A 25,457-nucleotide genomic window follows, 5' to 3' on the forward strand; every position below is an offset into this window, starting at 1 on the left:
GTCATGCACAACAATCTCACTTTTTAACTCTGTGAACCTGGGCAAGTTCCTTAATTTTTTTTTTTTTTTTTGAGATGGAGTCTGACCCTATTGCCCAGATTGGAGTGTAGTGGCATGATCTCGGCTCACTGCAACCTCTGCCTCCTGGGTTGAAGAGATTCTCCTGCCTCAGACTCCTGAGTAGCTGGGATTACAGGCACGTGCCACCGTACTCGGCTAATGTTTGTGTTTTTGGCAGGATGAGGATTCACCATGTTGGCCAGGTTGGTCTCGAACTCCTGACCTGAGGTGATCCACCCTCCTTGGCCTCCCAAAGTGCCAGGTTTACAGGTGCGAGCCACCGCAACCTGCCTACTTAATGTTTTAGATTCCCGTTTCTCATCCATGAAATGCGGGGGATAATCATGCTTATTTTAGCGAGTGGTTTGCTGAGTCATTGAGCTAATGTATGTAAACGCTGCAGCACATGGTAAATCCTTAATGTATGTGTCCACTGTTGTTATGGCGGAGAGGGACAGGAAAGAAACATGAAAAAGAAAACGAGCGTCAAGGAGCATTTGGAAGACGATGAGGAGCATGCTCTATTTGCTTTAGGCCTTGTATCTCCTGTTTCTATTCTTAGTTTTTTAAATGTGTAAGTTCTAGATTATTACAATCAAGTATGTCCTGAATACCTATTGTGTGCGTGTCACTATGATAAACTGCTTGGGTTTGGAAACTAATCCCAGGAATCCCTTGATACCTTTGAAGTTCTAGACTGAGAGAAATGACTAGGACCTGCTGTTAAATGATGAATTCCTAATGTCCCCTGGCTACTTTAATTAGTTACCCAAAAGATAATAGCTTTTCTGTTATTATTTACCATCTACTCTTTATACAAGAGGATAGGAAATGAATACATCTTTTTGGACCTCCATACATAAAAGTAACTTGAAATTTCCAGGTTACCTTTGAGTATCTTACATGCCTAGAAGTAAGATTTTTTTTTTTTCTCTGAGTACATTTGTGGCTACATAATGGGTAAACAAGGGAGGAGACATATTTTGCAGGGATATTTCTTTGGATGCACCTATGCCCTCCAAGTTGTCTAAAGCATGCTTTTTGGCAGGGAGATTTCTTTCGCCTTTTAACTAAACTTATGGCCCATGTATTTCTGGGTCTGAATAACAGGAGAGAGCTGAGTTTGAGGCTTTTTCTTTTGTTTTTTTCTTTTTTACTTCTCCTCCAGATGGAGGTGTAGACAAGTTTCTACAGTAGGAAACTAGCTTGGTGGAGACAGAACTCTGTAGCTGACTCACTCTGTGGCCATGAGCAAGTTCTTAATCCCTAAAGTAGGAATTTAATCAAATGCAAAGCAATGAAATTTGTGGACTGTGAATTGATTCATCAGTCCAGAGGGTGGCTGAAGCCAAAATCTGAGCAGAAAATGAGCTACTCTGTTGGATCGAGTAAGCTGGTTCAACATTTTGGGTCTGGGGTGCTCTCAAAAACAGCTTTCCTTTGTAGAGAACATCTTATTCACTTAAGTAATTAAAAATCCTGAGGGTTTTTTCCCATTAATATCCCCGGGTATAAAAAGGAATTTATCTAGCTTTATTGGACTTAGCATTTTGCCTTCTTCCAAGAACTAGTCTGCACCAGTGCTTGGGGCATTATTAGTGTGGATAACAGAGGCCTCAGAGAACACCTCCTTAGACCCTGTATGTAGAACCAGTATCTTCATGTTTGGTGTTCTGATGGAAATGCAGAACTACAGGCTTTTCTTTGCTTTCTCTCCCACTCGAGACACTGACCTCTTGAATCAACTGCAGGAATTATTTGCTGCCTAAGTACCAGGACTGTATTTTTTCCCTGTCGTCTCAAGATGGTAAGTTTTATTGATGGACACAGGGTAACAAGTGACAATTTGCACTTTTCACTGAGGTGGGATGGTGGTGAATGTGGTACCCTTGTAAAATTGTCTGGTTGCTTGAACGCATGAGGAGGGGCTTCTCTGGCTGGTGGAGCTGGCCACCCACTAAGGTGAAGGCATGTGGGAGGCACTGGCTTCTTTAAACCCCTTTCCCTGATGTCCACAAGTGATGGTTGTGTTATTCTCAGGGCAGATGACACGCCAGTGTGTGAAATCGCCAGGTATTGCCATTGCTCTCCATCATGTAGGAAAGAAGGGCAGAGAATGAATAGCAAAGCTCTGAATGAAGCTGACCATATTCATTTATTTAATTTACACGAGCTAGAAATCTTTGAAATGGCAAAATCGTGCATTTGAAAGAGATACTTCATTCCTGGAGGATTTGTAGGTTTCATTTAATAATCTTGTCAATAACATGTTGGAGTTGGAATTAATGAGAGAACCAGTGATTAGCAAAAATCATTGGTTAGCAAATCATTGATTAGCAAAAAAATAGCATTAGCGTTCTGCTAATGCTGTTATTAGCAGAAATAATAGCATCTCTGAGATCATTTGATCTAGCAACAGTATTTTGCAGAAATAATAGCAGGTTTGAGGTGATCTGTACTATCCATCTAATTTGAAGATGAGCAACAGAGGCCCAGAGAGGCTAAGTGACTTACCTAAGATGACCCAGCTACTTAGTGGAATGAATGATGCTGTTAAGAATAGAACCCAGGTTCCTTATTTTCATCAATCTGCACTTGATGCGCTCTGCAACATCATTAGGTACCATGGCCAATAGGCAGGCAATTTTAGGTGCCCCTTATAATAATGAACTACCAAGATGCCTGCTCTCAAGTTGTTCAGAATATAGTTTTAGACTTCTGTTGTATGCTTGGTGTTGTGCTTGATGCTGGAGTTACATAGATGAACAGATGGGAGATTCTGATCCCAGGAGCTCACGGGAGATTGAAATACAAGAAAAGGAATATATTGCTATGCTAGGGCTTACTGACCCTTGGGGCATCTGAAACTGGTCCAATTGTCCCATAGAATTGATGTTTATGGCTTCTTTTGAATAAACATAGAAAACTTAAGAAACTTACATTTGTCTTATCTGAGTTCCTTTCTCAGAAAACCAACCCTCAGGACTCCCAGATAGTGTCAAGGAGCTGAAACTTACCAGATCACCAAGTCTGAACAAACACCAGACCCTTCATCTACCATAATTGCCTAAGTGACCACTTGCTTCCTGTTGGCCAGCTCCTCTTCCTTACCCCTCCCTCATTCCTGCTTTCCTGTGCATACTTACATTCCTTCCCTGCTGCATAAATGCCTAATTTTAGTGGGTCAGGGAGATGGTATCTGATGAAAACCTTCTTCCCCGGCAATATGTGTTTTCTTGGAGATTGGCTTTCTGTGCTGTGAGCAGCAGGACCTGGACTTGAACCCCTGGCATTTCAGTCACACATATTCCCTGGGGATGGTGAGCCCTCACTGCATACTTCAAGGCACAGGGGTGTATTTGTATTTCCTGTTTATTTTACAACATCAGAAATGGAGATGGTGGCAAAAAGCTTCATGAATCAAATGGACTCTAAATGACCTTAGCTTCATCTGTACACATCCAGCTAGTGAATTAAAGTTTGAAATTCTTTTTTCTCTGTACTTCAAATTTATGATCTTCCTGGAAACACTTGGTAAGATTAGTTCTGAGGGGTTTCTTTAGGGACACAAGTAAAAAATGGAATTGTATGCTTTGATTTGATCATTTACATATTGTGTGCATGTATCAAAAACCAAATGTACCCCATAAGTATGTACAGTTATTATGTATCAAAAGTGGGATTGTAAGTATCCAAAGAGAGATAAGATGTGGATATGGGTATCATTGTATCTAAGTCAAGGGTTGAATAGTTGGTTTTTCAATTAAGGCTTGTTTTTCTTCTGGTCATGTGGAAATGGCAGAAGATTAGGAAATTTTTCTATGTGCTAAACCCTATTTGAAACATTCCATTTGTAGAATTTATTTTTTCAACACGTACAAAAATGCTTGAGGAACTGAGGTTCACATCGATGGAATACTTTGGTCAGACGACTGTGACAGGCCGAACCAGCACTGGAACAAATATCTGTCTGTCTCTAAAGCTTTTACTCCCAAGACTGCTATGGTACCTCTATGGGTACCAAGAGTAATACATTACGTGGCAGTGGAAGTTTTAGCTGTGTTTACATTATATTTGGACCAGATTATAGATTCCTGGAGTATAGGAACCATAGTTTACACAGTTTTATAATGTCTTCTCAGAAGTTTGGCAAGTATAGTACAGTGTGTAGGCACAGTAGGTTCTTGATAAAGGTGTGTGTAAAGAATAAATGTAGCAATTTAATAGTTGACATGGTTAATAAGAAACTGTGTTCATGAATAGACAAATCACATTCAAGGATCCCTGTATTTGAGTGTAAATCTGACCCTGGAGAAACCAAACAGAAAAATTACCTTTAGAAATCTCTTTTACTATAATTTTCAGTTTATAAGCATGCCTGTTTTCAACTATATTCCTGCATACTATGTGTTTTCTTAAAAGCTACCTATAAACAAATTATATATTCATACTCTTGTGGCAGGCTGGCTGGATTTAATAGAGGCAGGAAGGCTTCCAACACATTAAGTGTTCTTGAAGGTAATAAAAAGGAGGACTAAGTACCTAGCTGAAACGATTATGAGAGACGTGTTGGACATCTGGACTCTCTGGGATTCTGACATCACCAAAAGTGGTTAAGAAAAGATGGTTTTGAGAAACAACAAAGATGATCTATTTGAACCAAGTTGTTTTATTCAATCTATGATGTGGGTGTATTTGTGGTCTGCTGAGCTTGAGGACAGGACTAAATAATGCACTGAGCTTCTGTGGTTGAAGTGGTAATTTTAAAGAACATGGCTGGTGTTCACAGTTGGAGTCTGTGAGGTCTTACATTTAATGATTATACCTTTCCCGTAGCCATCTGTCTTTCTTTTTAATCAGCAATACTCCTTATCGAGCCTGATTTGTGCACATGGATTGCACCCTTATACTTGTTAAATATTAAAGCATTTTTTTCTCTCGTGTGAAGTCTAATTAGGCAAAGTATTCAGGGCAAGCCTGGCATTATCATTCAGAATAATTGTCTGGTCATTACCTACAACATACCTCAGCTTTTTGGATCATTTGTCTTTTTTTTTTCCTTTCCTATTAGAGTGCCAGTGTACCAAATATATTGCATAAAAATTTGATGAAATATTCAGTACTATTGGGCCACTGAGAGAAATTATGCTACAAAGATTACGAAACCTCTAAAAACTGTGTGGAGAAATTTATCATCTGTAGTTTGCATTTTTTATGAATCAGACTTCTGAAAAGTTATATAGATTAGTTACTTGGTGGCATTAATTTTATTCAATGGAGCCATCATAAAGTAGCTTTAAATCGTAAAAAATATAAATTACAACGATGTTGGGAAGAAGAAAAAAACCAATCAATAAGTAGTTACGTTTTATATGTGCTGATGATGAAAAGAGTATTTTTAGATATGAAAACACCATCACTGAAAAATCCATGTGGCGAACCCTTACTTACTTTCTCAACTTATCTATTCTGTGCAGTCTCATTCAAAAATATATTTGCATCGCTGATTTAGCAGCAAGTATTTTGTCTAGACAGGGCCAAAAGTAAGATTATGAATCACTCTAGTATCTTTGGTAAGTTATCTGATATCATTTTCAGATGATCGTCCTAATGAGTATGGTCGTTTCTTGAGATGTTCACAGTACTTTCTCATTTGTGCACACACACTCAGGCATACACATACACATGTAATCTGGGCTGATTGGCATGAACCAGATTAGGAACAGACCCAGTTCGTTGCTTCTTACTCTCAGGAATAAAAGCTTCCACTCCATACGTTTTGTGTAATGTATGGTTATCGGACTAATAGTTTTTTCCCTCTCAGTGGTCCCAGCAGCTCATGTTGGGGTTTTGAAAGTGACTTTATCCCTTCACAATTGCCAATAGCAATGGCGTTGCTTTCTATTTATGCATTATGGAAATCAGCGTGTGTGTATCTCCCTAAAGTGAGAGTTTATTGTGAGTTGTTTTTGAATGTGGTCACATCAAAATGAGATCTGGCTCTGAATGAAAACATGGAAATAAAGATCAAAGAAGGGAAGGGAATGTATAGATCATCTAGTCCAGTGTTTCTGCACCACAAAAGGAGAAGCCAAAGCTCAGAGAGGCAAACATGCTTCTCAGAGTTCACGTGGTTGCTAGTGGTAGAGGTGGAACAGGAGCTAGGCTCATTCCCTGTGCATTTTCTACAGTGCAGTGGAGGCCCTTGACAGATGATGACATTTGGACCATTTCCCGTTTTCCAGACCCTTCACAGATACAGCGTATTTTGGCCAGGGTAGGTTAGAAAGATGTTGAAGGAAGGACAGTTGCCTACGGTCAGCTGAAGATAGGGTTGGGATCATCTGAATCTGTCTAGCGTGATATTTTTTCATTGGCATATTGTTAGAAGCTGAAATCTCAATGGTGAAAATTCCCAGCGCAGCCTTTGAGAATTTCAGAGTTCAGGAGCTAGTCAGAGAGGGCAGCAGACAGCTGTCGTGGAGGGTGCATTGGCTGTAGCTGGGCCAGACCAGGGCTCAGCTGAGGAGTCGGGTCTTCTGTTTCAGAGGCCTGGCATCTTGCATTTTCAGACTGCGAGGGCAGTGATCACGTCTTGAGTAAATAACCTAGCCAAGAGAGGCCCCTCGGTTGAAAAGGACCCAAGAGGTAAACAGGTTAATTTACCTTGACAGAAAACTGTCACCGCAACTTGAATATTCAGTTTATACACCACGGTGGTATGGCACATTGGGTCTGAAGTCTGAGATATCTGGGTTAGACCAGCTGCCGTTTACTACCTATGGAACTTCAGCAAGTTACTTTACCACTTTGAGCCTCAGTTGCTTTGTCTATAAAATGGGAATAATAGCAAACATTTATATTGTGCTCACTGTGTGCCAAGCATTGTCTCAGTTGTTTTGTCTGTAAAATGGGAATTATAACATTTATATTATGCCTATAAATTATAACATTTATAATAAACCTACATTTATATTATGCCAGGTGCTTTACGAGAAAACCCTGTGGGGCAGGCACTACCATTATCCTGTTTACAGTGAGGAAACTGAGGCCCGAAGGGGCTTAACATCTTGCTCAAGGTTACACAGCTGTTCAGGGTTGAGCCGGGATTTGAATCTTGGCAGTCTGTTACTTTTTATCACTTTCCTATGCTGCCTGTTGATAGGATTAAGGCTATTGTGAGGATCATATGGGATAAGCACACCAGAAATATTAGCTCTTATCATTATTAATTATAATAAAGCTAGCATTCCCTTAATAACAACAATAAAATCTGTATGATCAGCGGTTTCTTTTCCCATAGACAAGCTCCTTAAGAAGCGAGATCATAATTAGAAAGTTGCGTTGGCAATTACAAAAGTAATGTGAAAAGAATTCAGAAGCCTTTATAAAATGTCCCTATAGCTCATGGAGCCTTGGTCTGGCCGAGTAGACTGCCAGCAGGATCAGCTTCCCGACTCTTTTGGCTTAGACTCCCTTTATTTTTTATTTTTTTGATGGAGTCTCACTCTGTCGCCCAGGCTGGAATCCAGTGGCGCGATCTCAGCTCACTGCAACCTCCGCCTGCCAGGTTCAAGCGATTCTTCTGACTCAGCCTCCTGAGTAGCTGGGATCACAGGTGTGTGCCACCACCACGGCTGGCTAATTTTTGTATTTTTAATAGAGACAGGGTTTCACCATCTTGGCCGGGCTGCTCTCAAACTCCTGACCTCGTAATCCGCCTGCCTCAGCCTCCCAAAGTGCTGGGATTACAGGCATGAGCCCCTGTGCCCGGCTAAAACTCCCTTTTCACCTCTGAGGGCTTGCAGACTTTTCTGCTATAGGGAGCTCTGGAGTACCAGCGACCAGCTCTGCGATGGTTTTCTCTGATCTATCCTTGCAGGTGATTAAAATAGATTAGATAGGTTAAGGGCATTGTCTGTGCCACTGGACTGCCACTGTAGAATTGTCTAAGAACAACACCCCAGTCCTTGGAGGAAATCCTTCAACCTATGCCCAAAAGTCATTTTTTGACTTGCTTCCTCCATTTTGTTGAGTTCATGACCTAATTCTCAGAGTGTGATCTTATTTCCGAATTGCTTTGCTATGGAGTTTAGATATTATCTTGTGTCTCTTCTTTTGCTTAGTTTTAAATTTGTAAATTATGAATACATATGTGGATATGTAACACGTGTATCCATTTTAACTTATGATAATAAAGCAAATAACTATCCACAAGCATCTAGAACATTCCTTTGAAGCCCCTCACGTGTGCTTCCTGGTCATATTTCCTTCCTTCCTCCCACTTCCTCACCCCACGGGTAACTGCTTTTCCAAATATTGTTAACTGTTTCCTTGCTTTTCTTTCAAGCTTTACCAGAAATGTGCATCCACAAATAATTTGTTTTTGTTCCAGTTTGACAGGCTGGATACATTATCTAGCAGTTACTAAAATAAGTTGCAAGAAAGACCCCAAAGGAGGTTTTCAAATGAGATATCCAAACACCAGGCTCAAGCTCTTGAAAATCCTCCTCACTCTGAAGATACAGTAAAACATGGGTACTGGATGTGTGAGGGGATTTGTTTGAAGAAGCCTCTGCTGTGCACCTGTCACTGTCCTTTCATCCTGGAGGAAGGGTTGTGTGGGTGCTGCCCCCACCCCAAGCCTGGAGAGAGCAGCTGCCTTGAGGCTGCCTGGACAGCAGGCTGTGTGTCCTCTGGGGCTGGGAGTGTGGCAGGCTGTCATGTGACTCGGGTGAGATACTTTGGTGGCAGAGTGAAGGGGAGCAGCTGGGATAGGGCCTCACCCCTGCCAAGTGTGTTGGAGAGATTTGTGTGTGTGATTTGTGTGTGCTTCCTGTAGACCGGATGTGGCCCAGGCGGGATGGAGAGCCAGCCTGGAACAATTTGGCCTCTGCCCAGGAGGCACAGGCAGCAGAGAGCTTGTGGAGTGAATTTTAGGGGCTCCTGGGGTGGGGATGGGGGCAGTACAAACAGAAGACTTAAATGCATTGCCCATATCACAGGGATTTCTTTTGTCAAAGGGGCCCAGCAGGGAGCCCCTGGAAAACCTACAGAAGTACCCATGAGAAAGACAGAAACTTGGTTTGAGTATCTGCTGGTCTTCAGGATGTGAAGCCATTTGCATTAGTGAGGATTAAGTTTGCCTGCATATAAATGAAAGAACAATGGTAACACAAAATGGGAGTTTACTTCTCTCTTTGATAGAATAAGTCAAGAAGTAGACAATTCAGGAATGGGATGGTGGTTCCACCGTTATTAGGAACAAGTCTTCTTCTTCACTGCTCCCACATCCTAGGAATAGATTTCTCATGCTTATAGCAAAAGAGAGCTGCTAAAGCTCCAGGCTTCACATCACATTCCAGGCATAGAAGGAAAGGAAGGGCAGAGGAACGGTCTGCCCCCTCCTGTTTAAGGAGGCTTTTGGGATGCCCCACCTAATATTTTTGCTTATTAGCCTGGGTTCACTTTTGTGGTCATGCCTAGCTCTAAGAGAGGCTAGGAAATATACACTTGTTGCTGGGATTCTTTTTGTAGTGAGGCAGCCAGCATTTTCATGGCAGTGGCGGTCATGTGGTCTTTCTTCTCCATGTGTTTCAAACCCAGGGAGAAGAGTAACAGCAGCTAACAAGTGGGTAGAAAAGAGAGAAGAAACCTATAGGCTACCTGTACAGATCCTAGCTGGAGGATGCAGCAGGAAGTCTTACTGTTTGTTTTGATCTTCCTTTGAGCCAATGTCATACATTGACCTGAACATTCTATTTTCTGAATCACAGTGATGTTTTGTGACTTAAAGTAACTTTAGGACTTTCTATTACCTACAAGTGGCCAGAAAATTATAGGGCCTACTAGATTTTTCCTTGAGTAGCATGATATAAACATACCCCCTAAATATCATATATATTTCAACTTGGTAAGGTCTTTATTGTACATAACCACCATGCTGTTTTTATACCTAAAAATTAACATTCTTTAAAAATTACTGAATACTCAGACCATGTTTAAATTGTCCTTATCTCAAAAAGTATCTGTTTTTGTTTGATTAATGTTGTATAGGAGGGCCCCACATTGCATTTGATTGTTTAGTCTCTGAAGTCTCTTGTAATTGAAAGTCCTCTTCCTGATATTGTCATTTACTTGTTTTGTGTCTTCTATGTTTTCTATAAACGTTACTTATATCTACAGGTTTAATTAAATTGAGGTTTTTTTTTTTCAGACAAAAATAATTCGTAGTTTCTATGAATAATTATTTTTGCTTCAATCGGTGCACACTGTCTTATGGTTCTGCTTTAAGTGATACTGACAGTGGACCAGCCCTCAGCTTTAAAACTTCCTTATCTTTTTATTTTGTATATTTTTGTCTTAAAATTTTTTTTTCATTGTGGTAAAATATACACAATATAAAATTCATTATCTTAACCATTTTTAGGTGAACATTTCAGTGGCATTAAGTGCATTCACGTTGTTATGCAACCATCACGAATGCTCATCTCCTGAATTTTTTTCATCTTTCCAAACTGAAACTCATACCTATTTAACTATAATTCCTCATTCCTTCATCCTCCAGCCCCTGACAACCACCATTCTACCTTCTGACTCTATAAATTTGACCATTTTAAGAACTTCATATACATGGAGTCATATAGTGATTTGTCCTTTTGTGATTGGTTTATTTCACTGTAATGTCTTCGAGGTTCATCCATATTGTAGCATGTGTCAGGATTTTATTTCTTTTTAAAGCAGAATAATATTCCACTCTATGTCTTGCTTTCTTATTTTCCTATTAGAAAAAAATAATATGTTTTTCTTTATGGAGATGAGATCCTGGTCTGTCACTCAGGCTGGAGTACAGTAGTGTGATCATAACTCACTGCAGCCTCGAACTCTTAGGCTCAAATGATCCTCCTACCTCAGCCTCTTGAGTAGCTGAGAATTACAGGTACAAGCCATGGTGCCTGGCTACCTCATGTTTTATTGTTGCAAAATACACATAATAAAATTTAGTATCTTAACCGTTTTTAAGTGTACAGTTCATTGGTAATAAATACATTCATGTTATGCAACCGTCACCACTGCCCATCTTCAGAACTCTTTTAATATTGTAAAACTGAAACTCTATATCCATTAAACAATTAACTGTCCGTTTATCCATCTCCTAGCCCCTGGCATTCAACTTTCTGTTTTTATGATTTTGACTACTCTCAGTACTTCATATAAGTAGAATCATAATATTTTGTGTATCCTTTTATTTTGATATGAAAATAGTATTTAGCTAGATTTAGAATATATCTATGTGATGATCTCAGTCTTTAAGTTAGAGCCTTAGTACATTTACATTTATTGTGATTACTGCTACTTGTCTTGTCTTATGTGCCTTATTCATCCTACTTTTTTTATGTTTCATTTTCTTTTTTTTCTTTTTCCAGTTTTTTTCTTCTACTAGTTTGGAAGTTACACATTCTACTGTTTTTCTAATTGTTCTCTTAGAAATTTTTTCAAATGTGTCTAACTTAACAAAGTCTAAAATCAACCACTAATCAATATATTTATGTTTCTTTTTCCTAAAAGAAAGTATTAGAAAACTGCAATCTCCACCTGTTTAATATTTTTGCCTTATCTATCTTGTGTTTGTAAATTGACAAATTAGATATTATTATTGCTATTGTACTAAATGGTGAGCATTCATTTGGGTTTAACCACATTTATGTTTTTTTTCCCCCATCACAATTTCTTCTTGCCTCTTAGACTCTCTTTCTGGGAGATATATCCTTCCTGAAACACATTATTTAGAAGTTCTTTTAGTAAGGACCCATTAGAAGTAAACTCTCCTAGTTTTATTTATCTGATAGTAACTTCATTTTATTCTAAGTTTTCAAAGATAGTTTCATTAGGTATAAAACTCTAGGTTGGAAGTAATCAACTTTCAGTACTTAAAATATAGTATTTCTCTGGCTTTTGAGAAGTCAGTTTTAAATTGAATTGATATTCTTTATAGAAACATGCCTTTTTAATCTGGCTGCTTTAAATATCTTTGTTTTTCCTACCTCCACTTTCTCCTTTCTGATTTTATTTTTAATGTGATGAGTGAGGATATATTTTTTTTATCCTGTTCAGCATTTTGTGAGCTTCCTGAACTCAAGGATAATTGTCTTTCATCAATCTTGGAAAATTCTCAGCCATTATTTCTTTGAAAATAACCTCTTTCCCCAATGTTGTCAGTGTTTCCTTCTGGAACTCCAGTGAGATGTGCTGTAGAGCTCCTCTGTGTTCCTCAATCTAGTTTGTATTTCTATCTTTTTTCTCCCCCTGTGCTGTTTGTTGGGTGATTTTTTCAACTCTATTTACTGTTTTACAAATTCTCTTTTTAACCATGTCCAATACAATATGTAGACCATCTATTCGGTTTCTAATGTCAACGTACAGACATAGTGTGCATAAGAACTGTGCATTTAATGGCTTTTTGAAAAGTAGTGTCACTTTTTGGATGATTCCTTTTTTTTTTTTTTTTTTTGGTTTTGGGGCCTAATGACTTTCTCAGTCCCAAGCACGTGAAATAAAATCCTATAGGAAGTGATATTTAGACATTAGAAATTCAGGAAAAGACATAGCATTTTGTGAGAGACTATCCCATAGAAATTTTTCTGTAAAGGGCCGGGAAATAAATAAATATTGTAGGCTATTGTGGGCCATGCAGTATAAGTTACAATGACTAAAATCTGTCATCATAGGAAAAAAGCAGCCATAGACAACGTGTAAATGAATGAGCACAGCTGTATTCTAATAAAACTTTATTTATAAAAACAAGCAGGCTGTAATTTTCTGACCCCTGCTAAGGAAATCTGAATTCTGCTTTGTGTTTGGATGAATTAAAACATTTGCTGTGCACACATTGCAAACAAAAGAGAAGAAGAGACAGCTGTTGTACATCTCTTTAGCTTGTTATGATTGCACTATTTCCACAAGTTTTGAAACATTTTTATTTTGCCCTAAATGTATTTTCCTATGTTGCAATATGATTTTTACATGCAGATTGAATGTGAAATACCCATAAACTTACTAAATGTTGAAAATTGATAAAACACATTGATAAAATTGATTGTATAAAAAGAAGAAAAAAGTTTTTATTGCATTGCATTTTTATGTACTTTGTATTTTTTCTATACTATATATTTATTCACTTTCAAATTGTTTTTGGGATTTGAATTGGTTTTTATTGTTCAACTGACGTATTATTCTACCTGTCAAGATTGTTTGGATGTCTTCCATGGAGATGGAATGTATTATAATTTTTCTCCCTTAAAGTTATTGGAACTATTTTTATATTTAATAATTTTTCATGTAAAGTTGTTAAGTAAGGGTCAGATCATCTTTCTTTCAATATGTAAAGTTTTATTTTTTAAGTCTATCTGATAGTTTTTGATAGTCTCTTTGTCTTTTGCCATGTACTTAAAACATTTTTATAGTTTTTATTTGATAATTCCAATATCTGCAACTTTTGTGCATGTAATTGTGCAGCATTTTTTTTTTTTTTTTCTGTTACTTGCTTATGACAGCTTTCCTCCCTGAGAGTTTTGTGGTATTTTGATTTGAGCTTCTGGCCACTAGAATGTTATATGTGGGAATGTTAATGTGGGAATTTTTTGAGGCCTATATTTAAAGTGTGTTTGTTCAGAGAGGACTTATATTTATTTCTTGGAGGTATCTGGGAGTACTATCATTCCAAGGTGTTTCAAAATGAAATCTTTGGTATGGAAATTTTGGGGCCACAGAGGGCCAATTTCAGCCCATACCTGTGTGAAGGAGGCCTTATAGTTAGGCGTTCTCAGGGCTCCTCTTTTTCATTTTTCACCCAGAGCCAATGCTGAGATAGGCAAGCATCTCCACTTGATTTCTTGGATCATATTTTTCTAATTTACCTCCTAAGGCTGCTGCATTTTGGGGGTTCTCAGTTCTGTGCATGGGATCTCCTCTGGCAACCTCTGGCCCCGGCATATGCCCTAGACATTGCCCCTTGTCCCTTCTAAGTGGCTCACTAACATCGATTTCTCAGCTACCAAGAGCAAACCTTATCTTTCTTACCTGTTTGGATCCATGCTTTCCTATTATTTCAGGGCTCTGAGAGTTTTCCTTGTTTACCTGTCATCTCAACCATGCATTCAGATATACATTTATAATATATATGTATATTTATAATACACATACACATGTATATACATACATACACACATATACGTATATATTATGTGCATGTTTTGACATTCGGTAACTTTAGGTGTTTTATACAGATTTTCTTCAGCTATCTAGTCTGCCATATTGCTGGCAATGGAAGTCTGTGTTTTCTTCTTCCTCAAATTTTTCTGTGATCTCTCAGATATTCAGCCAAGAGTCAACACTAATAGAAGAAGGGAAGAGTACTTCAGAATTCTTCTTCTCTTTCTTGTGTTAAAAGAAAAACTTCAGACAAATTAAATTTAGCAGAGTTTATTTGTGCAAACAATGATTCATGAACCAGGCAGCACCTTGAAGTAGTAGAGGTTCAGAGAGCTCAGCCAGCAACATGCACAGGCAATATTTATGGACAGAGAAAGGAAGTATAGACACAGCTTGATTAGTCATGGCTGGGCATTTGCCTTATGATCTGATTCATTGGCAGCCTCTGATTGGCTGAAGCTTGGCTGCTGTGATTGGCTGAGACTCAGGTATTTGTTAGGAGAACATTCTCTGAAGTCAGGTGGCAGTTTGCTGTGTAGGGATTCAAAGTATTGAGGCAGCTTTAGGCCAATTTCACCTAGCTTATCACTTGGTAAAGGGTGTAGGTTTCAGGTTGCACGCAATAGGCTGATACTTTGAAATTTTTTATCTCCGATTCACATACCTTGATTCTGAGATGGAAGTGATATGGGGCGTGGCCATTCCAGTTCTGTTGTAATTCCCAGAGCCTGTCACTAGCCTGGTCCCTCTCCATCCCTTGACTGAGGAGCCTCAGCGTTCATTGTTGGGGGTGAACAGATAGCCCTGACTCCCTGGTGTGCCATGAAGCAGCTGGGTACACTTCTTAGGGTGCATTCTGGCCCCCTCTATGGTTTGGGCTTGCACTCCTGGGCTTGGGCATGAATTCTAAGCTGGAGATAAGCTGTTCCTTCCTTTTCAGTGTTCAGAGATGGCAGCAGAGGTTCCCTTCTGGCTACTTTCAGGTACATTAAGGAAAAAAAAGGTCTTTAATGACAACAAATAAAGCTCATATGAGCAGAAGCAAAATCTAGAATTCTCACCTTAGCTAGTCTCCCTTGGGAAAGGTCGTCGCACATGTAGATGTCTTTCAGGCAAACAGAAAAGCATGCATAATTTAGCATGGGTGTTCTTCTAGCAGCAGAAGGACGTAGACCACTCGGCACACAGAGAGCATTGTGCATTGCCTTTGTTACCCTCTGATTAAAATTCTGTCTTAGCAGTTGTGGAGGAGGTGAGCAATAATCCATATTGGCATAAAACTTCATATGTCACACAGCTGCTGGCTCCTAACTCAGAAAGTTTGAGACAATGGTGTTGATTTGGCAGTTATCCTACATAGGGAATTGATTTATTCTTACTGATAGAAAATATAGGTTTTTGAAGTAGGCAATAATGGAATCTCTTTTACGCTTAAATAGAATTCCACATTAACAATTGGTGGAGTGTGGGCCTTGGCTGCGATCTTGTAATGTGAACATACCACAAGGAGTACGTTCCAAATTGACAAGAGTGCTTTATAAAATGTGAACTTAGAATATAGGGATGGGATTTTATTCTTAGTTAACTCATGTTTCTGAGATACCTTTTATATAAAGCACTGCTATGTAAAACAAAAGAAATAGAAAACAGTGTTTTGTTACATTGATACTGATTGTTCTTTTCACTTCTGTTCTGAAGTTCTACTCTTTATCAAATTAGTTTGTTAATCCTCAGAAATCCTCTTTCAGCACTGTACCATTTCTAACATAACAGGATAAAGGGATGAGTTAGTAGTATAATCATTTGAAATTATAAGTTCTCCAATTTTTGCCATTTACGTTTTATTCCCTTTGTATTGCATAATAAATTTGAGACATCTACATGTTCTATCTTTCAAAAGAACAAATCAACAACAACATATCCAGTATCATCAAAGTTACAAAATAGATAAATTAGAAAATTATTTGCGTTCTAAAAAAACCCAAAACAGCAATTAAACTTCACTTTGTAGGATGCAGCAATGCAAAGTAATACAGAGAGTGATTCATATGGCAAGGGAATGGATTTCGAAATGATATAGTTTATAAAGATCCATATATGTAACTTTTCTGCAATTCGATCTATTGACTAAAGTGTCTGTGAATACTTCTCACTTCTCTGTATATTGTTTATAACTCATAAACCTTGATGCTGTTTTCCTGTTTACTCTTTTAACACACATTCATGGAGCCACTACTATGTGCCAGGTGCTGTGCTGGTGGTACGGGGTGAAAGTCGCATGAAGACACCTATGGCTGCTTTTTATTCTGCATTCAGGATCAGGGAAGACAATATCAATTGAAAGGCCAACTATCAGTGAGTCAGAATTTCACGTTCTTGTTTTCAAGAGATGGTCCTTGAACACAGCAACTGATTCCGGTGCATGTTTTATGGTGGCTGATAAATAAAGTTAAGCACAGTAGACTTTGATTGATTTTAATTGGATGTATTTTGTTGTAGAAATACTATTTAAAAAGTCTTTAACTTCTGCATATCAGGAAATTAAAAATGTTTTTGAGGACAGATTTTTCTTGTTAGTTAATGCTCATCAAAGACAGCAGGAGGAACACAACCGTTATGCTAGTTTATTTGAAAACATGCCATTTTTAGCACACTAATTTCTAGAAAAAAGAGAGAACTGATTAAAGCTGGATTGATTCAGATTGCAACTTTAGCTTACATTACCTAATTCTCTTAACTTGCAAGATGTAGAATTGATTGTAAGAAAGCATTTGGCCAATGGCACAGTTTTAGAAATGGTCTTGTTTTCTGTGTGCTATCAACGCGTTATGGAGATCAAAGCTCTAATGCCATACATAATTGAAATGTCAAAGATGGAGTTGCAGCATGGCCTGACAGCTTGGTTATTATTTGACTCAATATTTTAATTTATTTTCTAAATTATTAACCATGGCAACAGTTTAAAAGAGTTTTCAATATGCAATTATAGAGGATGCTGACGAGTAAGTATCTGCTGTTTCTTGATCAAGAATTAGAACCTGAGATGGAATTGTATTTTATTGTGGTAAAATATACACAGCAGTGTACAGTTTGGTGGCATTAAGTACATTCACGTGGTTGTGCAACCATCTTGTACCCACAGATCTCTTTCAGGAGCTTATTTTTATTGCGGTTGTTTGGAGGTGTTGTGTTCGAGATGGAGTTGCATTATGGAAAAGTGGCATCCTTTTCTCAGGTTTTAGTTCATAAGATGACGCGTCAGGAAACAGCCGTATTTATTTATTTATTTGAGATGGAGTCTCACTCTCATCCAGGCTAGAATGCAGTGGTGTAATCTCGGCTCACTGCAACCTCCACCTGCCGGGTTCCAGGGAGTCTCGTGCCTTAGCCTCCTGAGTAGCTGGGATTACAGGCATGGGCCACCACGCCTGCCTAATTTTTGCATTTTTCGTAGAGACACAGTTTCATTATGTTGTCCAGGCTGGCCTCGAACTCCTGACCTTAGGCGATTCACCTGCCTTAATCTCCCAAAGTGCTGGAATTACAGGCATGAGCCACTGCCCCCGGCCAAGGAGCTGCTTTTTCTTGCCGGTTGTTTGGAGGTGCTGCGTTTGAGTGAGCCTCATGGAGTTGCATTATGGAAAAGTGGCATCACAGGTTTCTCAGGTTTTAGGTTGGAAGATGATGTGTCAGGAAGCAGCCATCTTTAGAGGCTGTTTAGGCTCATGGTTCCCTTTCTTTCAGGGAGTCTTTCAACTTCCTCGTACCCCCTAATTCCCGTGGGCATCCCTGTCCAGGTTAATTCTCCATTCCCTGACGCTTCAAGGAGTTCCCCACCTCTCCTCCAAGGGCATTTGCCAGCTATCCTGGTGGCATGAAGAATGCAGGAGGACACATTCTGTTCTGCCCAAGCTTGGGGCAGGGAGAGCTGGTTTCAGCTCTGGCCAGTGGCCGTAGGAGTCTGGTTTGCAAGATGATTAGAGTGATGGAACACAAGAGAGCTATTTCAGTGTTACTGACAAATAAATACCAGGGACTTATTAAAGGATATTCTACTCTAAGAACACAGTCAGAGGGATGATCAGGGGCCATTTCGTTCCTATTCAGGAGTACAGGCAACTCTTATCACTGGATCGACCTGGGAGGGCCGGCTGTCACCTGTGAGGTGGGTGTCACCCCTGTAGCTTTGCACACAAGGACAGAGAACAGGCAGCTGAGAGCGATGACCTAGTTATTCCTTCCGGTGGGGTCACTTTATATCCTTTTTTGCTTACCCTTAAGTACATTTTTCTTTATTGGAAAAAGTCCATTCAGAATAGCAGGCCACTTATACATCATAATTCCAACCTCAGCATGGGCATGATACCAGTTTAACAATACAGAACATTTTTAGTCCCCTAGCATAAGCGATTTCTTTATTAGCAGCTTGACTAGGAGTCCTGCAGTGTGCAAATTCTGTTAGTGGCTGCATTTTCAAATCCTTCCTCAGCCAGTCAGGGAGCTACATGTCCCTATTCCCCAGGAGTTGTTCTATCTTGGTCTTCATGATCTCTTGGTTGGTTCTGAGCATTCTGATTTAGGAACAGCGACCTTGACTGTAAAGAAGGGAGTGTGATGGCTTTTAATGTGTTTTTGACTTTGCATTTCTCAAGGAATGGGCTTTCCGTTTTTCTGTAACTCAGGCAGATGAGTGTCATGATTATAGATTGGGGATCTTGAAACATTGCATGGGCACTATCCGTTAGATTGTAAAGGTCTGTAGTCTGGTGGGCTCCACTGGCACCCTTTGTCTGAGATCACTCCCTCTGAACATGGAATGGCAGGTGACATCAGCACCCTAGTTCTGCTGGTCGGCTGATTTCTCCTGCTGAGAGCTGAAGGTGCTGGGGAAGTGAAACATGATGCTTCCTCACAAAAAGGTGACAGTTCCGCAGTAAAAGAGGATGGGAACTTCTTCATGGGATGCCCGTTCAACTCTTGCTTCTAACTGCTGTGGAGCCCAGGAATCCTCCAGGCATAAGGTCATATGGGACCACCCTTCTGTGTGTGGTCAAAGCACAGGATAAAGGAGGGAAAAGGGCCTTCTTGTGGCATTCATAGCATGGTCTCCACATCTTCTGTGGCAGATTATTCCTGAGCCAGGGAGTGCAGGAGAAACATAATGTTAGATCAAAATGAAATGAATTAAAGCCTTTCAACTGGCTTTGGTGAGGTCCTAGGCTCTCTAAGTTAAAAGGAACCTATATCTACTCTAGCTAGCCCTCTGATCCTTGAAGCTTCTCTACAGCATCCCAGGTTGTCCGGTCTGTGTTTGAATACTCCTGGGACAGCAAACTCACTACTTTACAAGGCAGGGCATTCTGCATCTGTACAGCTCAATTTGGAAGTGTTTTACAGCTTCTACCCATTGGTCTTAAATTCTGCCCTTAGGGCCGGGCGCGGTGGCTCAAGCCTGTAATCCCAGCACTTTGGGAGGCCGAGACGGGCGGATCACGAGGTCAGGAGATCGAGACCATCCTGGCTAACACGGTGAAACCCCGTCTCTACTAAAAAATACAAAAAACTAGCCGGGCGAGGTAGTGGATGCCGGTAGTCCCAGCTACTCGGGAGGCTGAGGCAGGAGAATGGCGTAAACCCGGGAGGCGGAGCTTGCAGTGGGTTGAGACCACTGCACTCCAGCCTGGGCGACTGAGCGAGACTCTGTCTCAAAAAAAAAAAAAAAAAAAAAAAAAAAAAAAAAAAATTCTGCCCTTAGAGGAATGAGGAACCATGCATAGGAATGGTTGCTAGTTTGCGTATGAGCACTGCCTGCAAATATATGCGCAATCACTTCACAAGCAAGCAAGCAAACAAACAAATGAATAAGCAAATATTAGAGTGAGCTGAGAGTTCTTCTTAACTCCGTATGTTATTTAATTCCCTTGGTTTAATGTGCTCAGAGACTTCTGAGTGTATTAATTTTCAAAAGACATGACTTTCTTTCCTTACAACAGTGGTACATTTCAGTCCTCACTTAGTTGTATCTGGTAGGTCACAGTTAACTGTTTTATATTGTTAAGGAATTATCCACGGAACATTTTGTGAGAAGAAATAATAGGAAATTTGTGATAATTGCCTTGGGGAAATATATCAGCTTAAAAAAGAGTAGGAACCTTTGAAAATTTTCCCTTAGTAAGCTTGTTAACATATTTGTAACCCATAGCTCCTTAGAAATCAGACTGCCTGCTTAAAGGACAATTTTATTTTAATTTCACTTTCTCAAAGGCCCTATGCCAAAGGTAGGTGAGTTAAGCCTTTTGGGGGGTTAAGGAAAGGGTTACCATTTTTTTCCACAGTGCAGTCATACACACCTAAAAACGTTCCAGAATTTTTGGTAGAAATTGTAAGAAAGTATTAAAACTTGAGAAATGAATTAACAAGCCACCTTTTTATGCAGAGGCAGCGTGCCTCTGCATTGAATGAATAGTACTTTATTCCTACAAATGCATAAATTGTGGGCTGAAATGTGGAATGAATATGTGGTCTCAAAATCAATGAGAGTGTGTGTGCATGTGTACTCAGATTAGAATAAGTCTGTGCAAATAGGATTATAAGTCTGACCTAAACTCACAGAACCCTGCAATAGAAGAGTTTAAAATGAAATTCTATCTTCAGCTCACACCACTGAGTTGAAGCATTTCTTCGAGTTTCTCAAACAGATCCTTCTTACTGTAGCATTAATAATTTCTACTGCACAAAGAATGCTTGATATTTTAGCCTGCATTCTTATTCACTTTTTATTTTTAGCGTTGACCTGTAGATGTGTTAATTTTTTTCCATAAAAATTGTTAAACTGTGACTGTGGAAAAATGAGCCTACTTGTTTTGAATCATGTAGAAAGTATCATAGTGTTTCCTTTGTGTGGGTCACACTTACATTTTACGTGGAAGAATTTTCTTAATCCTTACAACAACCCTACAAGATTTTACAGATGAGGAAACGGAGGCGCCGAATGGCTAAATGACTTGCCCAGGCCGTGCTTCTAGTAAGTGCTGGAGCCCAGATTTAAGCCCTGGCAACGCGGTTCCTGAGCGTGGGTTCTTAATCATTGCACAACACAACCTCTCAGAACATCGCGCGTAGAACCGTCACACTTGGAATGACATCTTGCTTCTATTCATTAAGATAAGGCTAGTTTCTTAAAAAGACTCAATAATAATTTTAGTTGTTTAAGGAAATATGTGTTTATTTCCCTCTCATGTGGTCTGAGGGGAGCATTCCAGGTGAGCAGACCTAGGAGGCCTCAGGGCAGAGGGAGGACTTTCCCTCACTTTCCACTTGAGACAACCGAGGCCCACCTTGGTCCCAGGGTCATACCTATGTGTCAGGAAGGATGGGAAATGTCACCCAGCCATGGTGTGAGGGGAAAGGGGAGGGCACATTTTGATGGGCAACCATCAACCGTGACCAAAAAGGAGAATATTGTTATCTTGATAGAAACAATTTGTGGTCAGTTGCATTGGCTCACACCTATAATCCCTTTGGGAGGTCGAGACGGCTGGATCGCTGGAGCCCAGGAGTTCGAGACCAGCCTGGACAACATGGTGAAACCCCGTCTCTACATAAAATACAAAGATTAGCCTGGTGTGGTGACATGCACCTGTAGTCTCAGGTGTTTGGGAAGCTGAGTTGGGAGGATGACTTGAGCCTGGGAGGTGGGGGTTGTAGTGAAAGCCGTGATCATACCACTGCACTACAGCCTGAGTGACAGAGCCAGACCCTGTCTAAAACCAAACCAAACCAAACCAAACCAAACCAAAACACAATTTTGTAATTACTATGTGCAACCCGTTAACTAAAGAAAATAATTAAAGAGAAGGAAAAAGTCACTTCGAATTCCACTGGACATTTTTTTTTTTTTTTTCCTTCATGCTACTCATCATCCATTCCTTCCCATAAGCCCTCTGATTTCCTTTTGGGGAATCACATGTCTCCCCAATGAGGGATGTCTGGTGTGATTGAGAAGCAGGTCAGGTGCCTTGCGTCAGCCCCAGGGGTGAGTGTGTGACCCAGTCTGGACCAATAGCAAGCTTCTTCCCAGGGATTTGAATTTTGAGGGGAATAAAAGTGCTGGAGTTTATTCATTCCTGGAGGTGGCACCTTGGCCAAGTAACTCTGTATGACGATGCTCCTAAGGTTGCTGTCTAGAAGCCTCTAGAACTGCCTTAGTTCTCACTGACTTACAAGTGTGGCTCCTCAGCTTTCAGTCCTCTGAGCTCTCAGTATCCTAATAAAACCCCTTTTGTTGAAGTTAGTCAGAATCGGTTCCTGTTGTTTGCCACGAATGATTTTTAACGGATATACTTGCTCTCCAGAGGAAATCTCTGCCAGCGTTTGATTTTTCCTTCCATTGTCTTCTGGTATCTTTTTTTCATAGTCAGTATTATATTGTTCATACGACTTTATACTCATTCTGAAAGTATTTGTACATGGTGACTATAGTTAATAATAATGTATTGTATATTTTTTAGTTGCTGAGAGGGTAGATCTTAAATGTTCTCACCACAAAAAATGATAAGCATGCGAGGTGATGATGTGTTAATTAGTTTGACTAAACCATTGTATGATGTATTCGTATATCAAAACATTATGTTGCATGCTGTAAACATATACAATTTTTGTCAACTATACAAAGGAAAAGAAAACATGAAAACAAAAACATAAAAATGAATAATTTTTCATTTCACAACAGTAGTTGTATAATATTGGATTGCACGAATGTTCCATATTTATCAAGGTAGTTAACAATTTTTTGTGTCACAAACATATTTTTTAAATTACATATCATTTGAGAATCATAGGGCTATTTCATTTATCAAAGGCCCTATGTATTATTGTGTTAAAATTTCATGTTAACTTATCTTAAAGTTTGTGACTATTTACAATAACATTTTTATCCAAATGCATGGAGCTTACACTATTTCCAATACCTAGGCGATGCAGGCAGAATTATCAATATTGTGTTAGGAAATTCAAGGCCGCCTGACTTTCCCTAGGTAATATGGCCACAGAAACTTTGCAAAAAAAATTTAAGTCTTCAGAACACAGAGGATTTTAAGTGAAACTACTCTGAATGATACTGTCATTGTGGATCCGTGTCATTGTACCTTTGTCCAGACCCACAGAATGCACAATACTGAGAGTGAACCCTGACTTATGGACTTTGGGTGATAATGATGTGTCGGTGTAGGTTCAAGTGTAACAAATGCACCCTCTGCTAGGGTGTGTGGGTCATGGGGGAGGCTGTGCATGCGTTGGGGGTAGAGGGTTTATGGGAAATCTCTACATCTTCCTCTCAATTTTGCTGTGAACCTAAAACTGCTCTAAAAAAGTGAAGTCTTTGGCCAGGCGCTGTGGCTCACTCCTGTAATCTCAGCACTTTGGGAGGCCGAGGCATGTGGATCACGAGGTCAGGAGTTTGAAACCAGCCTGGCCAACATGGTGAAACCCTGTCTCTACTAAAAATACAAAAACTAGCTGGGCATGGTGGCAGGCTTCTGTAATCCCAGCTACTAGGGAGGCTGAGGCAGGAGAATCGCTTGAAACCAGAAGGCAGAGGTTTCAGTGAGCCGAGATCCCGCCACTGCACTCCAGCCTGGGCAACAAGAGCGAAACTCCATCTCAAGGAAAAAAAAAAAAACAAAAAAACAGGAACAATAAGAAAAAAAGTGAAGTCTTTAAAGAAATTCAGGTATTTTGGTGCATTGGGTTCCATCTTACTTACCAAGTTGCTTTCCAGAGCCATGCTGGGTGCCCCCTTGCCTTGGGCAGCCAGGACGCAGATTCTTATAGCGGTGCCTTCCAGAACTCAGCCATCTCTTTAGAATGGAGGGTGGACTGTACCGGTGAAGTGCTCGCCAAAGCTTAGTGTCTTGGACTTCTGCACCTGCCTGAAAATGGACAGTTATCTATAGTGTCAGAGGGAGACTCTGTGCTCACTTCTGATCTTCTATAGTTTATTGGGTAAGGATGAACACTGCATCAGGTTAAACAGCAGCAGTCAGAGATGAGTAGATGGAGGCATAGGCAGGAGCAAGGTTGGAGCTCATGAGCCAGACAGCCACAGTGAAGCCAGGGAGGTGAGATCAGGGATAGCAGGGCTCTCGGAGATGCTGAGGGCACAGCTCTCTGCTGGTGGGATGGGGCACCAGCCGGAGAAGAGAATGCGGGGCCACCAAGCACACGTGATGCTCTGTCTTTCCCACTCCACCCTTCCTGAAAGGTCATGGCCACAACACACAGAGGATGCAGTGTGTCTGTGCATAAAACCCATAGGGCTGTGCGACTTAAATATCTGAGCAGAACAGATTTCTATTTGCAACTTGTATTGACTTCATTGCACCTTCATTGTATTTAGCGAATCCTTATGTATTAGCCAAGAGTGCAACAGCAGGCAGAATAATAGCCTCCCAAAGACAGCCACGTCCTAATCCTTGTCATTGTGATCTGTTATTATATGCAGGAAAAGGGACTTTGATGTGATGAAGGGAGGGAGCTTGAGATGGAGAAATTATCCTGGGTTATCTGGGTGGGTTCAGTATCACAGATTTCTTGAAAGAATCAGAGAAAGAGAGGTGGTGATGAAAGCAGAGAACCAAAGTGATGCCATGTGAGAAAAACTCAGCCAGCCATTGCTGGCTTTGGAGATGGATTCAAGAGCCACCAACCAAAGCCTCTGGAAAAGGCATGGAAGTGGATTTTCTGGACACTGGAAAAAGCAAACAAATGGATTCTCCTAGAGCCTCCAGAGGGAATGCAGCTCTGCCAAGCCCTAGATTTTAGCCCAGTGAGATGCATTTTGGGCTTCTGACCTCCAGCATTTAAAACACTTGGGTGGTTTTAAGCTGCCAGGTTTGGGGTAATTTGTGGCTGCAGCCCTGGGAAACCGATACAAACGTGCTGCTGGGCAACGGTGGTCTTGCTTTCCTGGACAACTCGTGCTCAGCTTATTGGAATCTGGAAAATCAGCATGGGGATTTTATACAAAATCTCCACTTTAGGGAGAATTTAGGCACAAATTTAACTGAGAGTCAGAAAATCCTAGGGTTTTCGAAATGAGAGATTTGAGGCCTCTCCTCGAAATAAATGGTAATATGTTACTACTTCTAGTGATAGAAAAAATTTCCTACTCTTTAAAAATAGACTCT

The 25,457-nt window shown here is 40.1% G+C and overlaps 2 protein-coding genes across 6 annotated transcripts in view; one reads left to right on the top strand and one right to left on the bottom strand.

The window, feature by feature from the left end:
* Positions 1-25,457, bottom strand: part of ATP6V1B2 (ATPase H+ transporting V1 subunit B2) — a 531,364-nt gene that overhangs the window by 455,668 nt on the left and 50,239 nt on the right. The window lies entirely within an intron of this gene.
* CSGALNACT1 (chondroitin sulfate N-acetylgalactosaminyltransferase 1) overlaps positions 1-25,457 on the top strand; it is a 360,764-nt gene that overhangs the window by 8,394 nt on the left and 326,913 nt on the right. Inside the window, exon 2 of one of the 5 annotated variants that reach the window (XM_050801848.1) lies at positions 16,518-16,626. The exons of 3 other annotated variants lie outside the window; for them this stretch is intronic. The gene's annotated coding sequence lies outside the window, so the exon portion shown is untranslated. Of the gene's footprint in view, positions 1-13,496; positions 16,627-25,457 lie in introns of those variants that run through there. One more of the 5 variants, XM_050801856.1, reaches the window with a different exon arrangement.

The sequence above is a fragment of the Macaca thibetana genome, chromosome 8 (genome assembly GCF_024542745.1).
Source record: "Macaca thibetana thibetana isolate TM-01 chromosome 8, ASM2454274v1, whole genome shotgun sequence".
Taxonomy (NCBI): domain Eukaryota; kingdom Metazoa; phylum Chordata; class Mammalia; order Primates; family Cercopithecidae; genus Macaca; species Macaca thibetana.